Source organism: Symphalangus syndactylus, chromosome 1 (assembly GCF_028878055.3).
Source record: "Symphalangus syndactylus isolate Jambi chromosome 1, NHGRI_mSymSyn1-v2.1_pri, whole genome shotgun sequence".
Taxonomy (NCBI): Eukaryota; Metazoa; Chordata; class Mammalia; order Primates; family Hylobatidae; genus Symphalangus; species Symphalangus syndactylus.
In genome coordinates, this window is record NC_072423.2 from 20,478,337 (window position 1) to 20,483,568 (window position 5,232).

Below are 5,232 nucleotides of genomic sequence, written 5' to 3' on the forward strand. Positions count from 1 at the left end.
TAAATATCTGAGCTACTTGTTGAGGAATTCGTCTATATCTTTACTTCAGGCATCTCTCCATATAAGGTGAATGACTAAGTATACTACTAACTGCTCCATTCAGTGGGAAGATTTCTCTTGATTATTGCCTTGAAGGCTGTCCTTGATAGGCCTATTGTGTAGCAAAATAAATATAATGCACAGTCACTGTAGTGCAGCATGGTAACCTGATAAATTTGTGAACAAGGCTATTATTCTCTTCTGCAGGGTTGTTATAGAGAACTTTTTACAAGGCTACATGTATAAACTGAGTAAGAAGCATTGAAGTAGCAGAGGTAGGTGACAAAGGAATCTAAGTCACCAACTTATTCAAAATATTTTTTGCCTTCTAAACCTTTTGAGGCTAGATCTATAATGCATTATTTCCAGTATAAATAAATTTCTGCTGCAGCTGCCCAAGCTGTCTAATGTATCTTAGAATAAGCAGGTCAAGATGGGCAGCTCTGGCTGCAAAGTCATTGATGCTCTATTAGGGCTCAAGCCCGAATAGGGACAAGTACCACGTCAACAGCTGTTTTTAAAATGCTGAGGCGTTCTCTTCCAGTCAAGTCAAGACCTGGCTTTCGTTTTTAAGAAATGCTCTCTGTAACTCTCCTTTTTTTGGCATGCCAGAGATTCCAAAATGGACCTTATCTTCTCAGATACCTCTGGTAGTGTCAGATCTGTGGAGTTACATAGCATGAGTGGAAAGGCAGCTTGTACTCGGGCTAGACATGATGCAGAAGATGTTCTTGCTCAAATACTTCTGAGTTTCCTGATGAATTCCATGGAATAGCATTCCAGATGTCATATATACCATGTTCAGAAATCAAAGAGGTCCAGCAAGTTTTAGTAAGATGGTGCACAAAATTCCAAAAGTAGCCTTGTGCCTTAGAAGAGATACAATGCCATGGATTATACTATTAGAGCCTCAAAAAAGTGATTGAGGGGCAGGTCCTTTAACCTTTGTGGGCCTTATCTCCCACCATCCCATCTAGAGAGCATCTATCTTGCTGTGGTACCCAGAGAACTACTGCCTGATTAGTGTGGTCGCAATGAGCACAGTTGCATCAGTATAGTGCACCAGAGTAGTGTTCCACAGAATAACTGAAAGGCGAAAACCCTGCAGAGTATATTGTGGCAGAGAACAGAAGAATGAACACAGCCCTGAGCAAGGCAATGAATTTGTACTGCTGTATTTTCCATGTAAGGTAATATTTATTGAATTATAAAATAAAGGTTTCAAAGAAAACAAATCAGATGTTTGCATATTGGTATCTTTTCGGACTGGACACACCCTTATAGACATTCCCACAAAAAGATGTAGAGTATCATCAGCTGTTTTCTAATCATCGCTTTCTTCATGAAGAATAATCACTATCCTGACACCTAAAACCATACGTTGCTTTTGCCTTTTTCAGTACTTTTTACTGTACTTCTTTTCAGTACTCCTTTATGTCTGTTGACTTTTGTTCAACATCATCTTTGTTAGATCTGTCCATGTTATTGTATGTAGTTGTAAATTATTTATTCTTTCTGCTCTATAGGATTCTGTTTATGAATATATTACAGTTTAATCAGCCAACTGTTTATGCACATTTGGGTTTTCAAATTTGGGATGTTATAAACAGCACTTCTAAAAGATTTGTTTACATGTCCTTTGTTAAATATTCATATAAATTTTTCTCTGGAATAGACCTAGGAGAGAAATGATTAAGTGATAAAGTTCACAGATGTATGGCTTTAGTATATACTACCAACCAGTTTTCAACTGCTGTTCTCCCAGTTTCTACCTTATTAATAAGCATGAAAATTCCCATTGATGCACATCCCTCCAATGTCATTGTATTTCTTTTTTGTACTTTAGCAATTTGGGTGCATGTTTATCACATTGTGATAAATAGAGTTGTGTGTTATCACATTGTGAGGTATCACATTGTGATTTTAATTTCTATAACCTTGATAATGAATGATTTAAGTATATTTCAGTGTTTATTGCCAATTGGATATCTTATTTTGTGAAGAACACACACAATTAGTTGTGCCCTTTTTCTGAGTGTATTACCTGAATTTTTATTGATACACAACACATTTAAATATTTCAATATGAATAATTCGATTTTTATAATTATTACAAGTATCTATCTGGAGCCTGACTTTTGAACTCTCTCATTGGTATCTTTTAATGGCAGTTCTTAACTTTGATCAATAGCCACATACTCAGTGCCAGAGACGGTGTTAAATTATTTAAGTGTCAATACCATATGGGACTCGACAGCTGCAACTGAGGTACCATTTGTTTAACTTTATGATGCCTTACCATTCTTTGGCACAATTTGTCGATTTTTATAGTGACCAGACTGGAACTAAATGTGGATGTTTAGGGTCTACCACCACAGAATACTTTAATTCTTTGATGGTTCTGTTAATCTTTTTAATTCATCCTAGTATAGAATTCGTTTATGTGGTGGTGGAAGAGGAAAGTTTCAGGGACTTCAGCTTGGCCTTTCCCATCTGAATAGATTTTAATTCACAAGATGAAAACATTTATGTAAATGATTTCAGTTAAAGTTTATCCATCCTAACTACACGATTAGAAAAATAATCACAGGATGAGTACATGGACACTCTGGAGTGACAGAAATATACATGTGCCTGAACCCCATTACTCTATTGATCACCCGAAGTATTAGTCAGGGTTCTCTAGAGGGACAGAAATAATAGCATATACGTATATATGAAAGTGAGTTTATTAAGGAGAATTGACTCACACGATCACAAGGTGAAGTCCCATGATAGGTCATCTTCAAGCTGAGGAGCAAGGAAGCCAGTAGTGGCTCAGTCTGAGTCCCAAAGCCTCAAAAGTAGGGAAGCCCACAGTGCAGCTTTCAGTCTGTGGCCGAAGGGCTGAGAGCCCCTGGCATACCATGGGTGTAAGTCCAAGATTCAAAGGCTGAAGAACCTGGAGTCTGATGTTCAAAGGCAGGAAGCATCTAGCATGAGAGAAAGATGAAAACTGGAAGACTCAGCAAGCCAGCTTATTCCACTTTCTTCTGCCTGCTTTTTCTAGCCGTGCTGGCAGCCAGTTGGATGGTGCCCACTCACCTTGAGGGTGGGTCTTTCTCTCCCAGTCCACTGACTCAAATGTTAATCTCCTCTGGCAACACTCTCACAGACACACCCAGAAACAATACTTTGCATCCTTCAGTCCAGTCAGGTTGACCCTTAATACTAACCATCACACACCTGACTTCCATGACTTTTCACTCTAACCAGAAAGCATGGTGTTTTGGTTCTGCTGGTATCAGAAGCATCTCAAATCTGGTAACTGAAAGCTTTTGGGTGGTTTCAGTTTTTTAATAATGTGTGTAGTACACACACACACACACACACATACACACACACACACACGATAACTGGCATAGATTTAGAAAATCATAGGTCATTATTTACAATCGCTGTGGCTGACCTCCACATTTGCTTCATCAGTTCTCCCTCTTTCTTTTCTGTCTTTCCAATCAAGTAATATCCAAGTAGTTTGCCATATATTTTGTCCCTAAGATCACTATTACCTGTTAATCATTGCTTAAGATCCTTGCAGTTCAAAGCATCCCAGTTGTCTCTCCAGCTGATATGGTTTGGCTCTGTGTCCCCACCCAAACCTCGTGTCGAATTGTAATCCCTACATGTGGAGGGAGGAACCTGAGCGAAGGTGATTGGATCATGGGGGCGGTTTCTCCCATGCTGTTCTTCTGAGAGTGAGTTCTCACAACATCTGATGGTTTTATAAGTGGCAGTCTCCCCTTCTTCTTTTCTCTCTCCTGCTGCCCTGTGAAGAAGGTGATTACTTCCCCTTTGGCCATAATTGTAAGTTTCCTGAGACCTTTCCAGCCATGCAGAACTGTGAGTCTATCAAAACTCTTTCCTTTATAAATTACCCAGTGTCAGGTATTTCTTCGTAGCAGTTCAAAAACAATCTAATACACCAGGCTTGCTGCCTTTTATGACAATTACCTTCACCTTGTCTATATCACTTAATTACCACCACATGGCCTGTGATGTTCCAAAATTGTATTATCCACACTGACAGTGGAGAGCTTAGTTCTGTAGCAACATTGCCTCCTGTCAACTCCAGCATAAAAAAAGGCAGTTATTGCTTCTCACAAGTGTTGCTGTTTAACTTACCTAAGAACTTATATTTCTTGTGGCTTTAAAGAACGAAGTGACCTTGTATCACTCACAGGGAATATAGGTGATACATTCCCTGTGATCTTACATATTAAATCCATCCCAACATCCACATCTCCATATCCCTGAGGCTTTTGATACCTTTCTAAATATTCTATCATTTACTGTAGTCATCCCTGAGTCCATTATGAAGCTATCCCTACTGCATATTGGGAATAGCTCCAGATATCATTGACTCTTAAGTATCACCATGACTGCTTTACATTGACACGATGCTTGATCTCAAATTATAAGGGCATAGTCCCAAGTCAATTAAATTTTTCCATATCTAGCCTGTCAGGTCTCCCTCTCTGATCCAACACCTTTGAGATTTACTACAACACATAATCACCTGTTTCCAGATCCTGCAATTCTTTGGTGAGTGGGTGGTATCTTCCCACAGCAGGGAAAGAACATATCAGCTTAGGCTCTGCTGAGACCCAATCCAAGTTTGGAGGCAATAAGGCAATAACTAGATAAATGAAAAAGATTCTTAGGACCAAGTGGTTCATGCCTGCAATCCCAGCACTTTCGGAGGCCAAGGCAGGTGGATCACTTGAGGTCAGGAGTTCAAGACCAGCCTGGCCAACATGGTGAAACCTCATCTCTACTAAAAATACAAAAAGTAGCCAGGCTTGGTGGTGCATGCCTGTAGTTCCAGCTACTTGGGAGACTGAGGCATGAGAATCGCTTGAACCTGGGAGGTCCAGCTTGCAGTGAGACAAGATTGTGCCACTGCACACTCCAGCCTGGGTGACAGAGCAAGACTTCGTCTCAAAAAAAAAAAAAAAAAAGATTTTTAAGCATGCAAATTTTTTTTTGGAAAGAATCTGTCTCATGCTAGTGTCATGCCAGTGGGTTCAGGAAAATCTCAGGGTCCAGGTTCATTCACCCAAGTTTTTCTCTCCCATGACTCAGCATCCTGTCCTTTTTCTCTCAGTCCTGATTTTGGCAAAGGCAACCTGCTAGAGCTAAACAGTTAGTTTC

The 5,232-nt window shown here is 39.7% G+C and overlaps 1 long non-coding RNA gene across 1 annotated transcript; it reads left to right on the forward strand.

Moving 5' to 3' along the window:
* Nucleotides 1–244: 244 nt before the first annotated feature.
* Nucleotides 245–1,274, forward strand: LOC129492104 (uncharacterized). The gene is made up of 2 exons (XR_008660730.1): nucleotides 245–314; nucleotides 1,017–1,274. It is a non-coding gene; the product is annotated as an uncharacterized lncRNA (long non-coding RNA).
* Nucleotides 1,275–5,232: the final 3,958 nt, after the last annotated feature.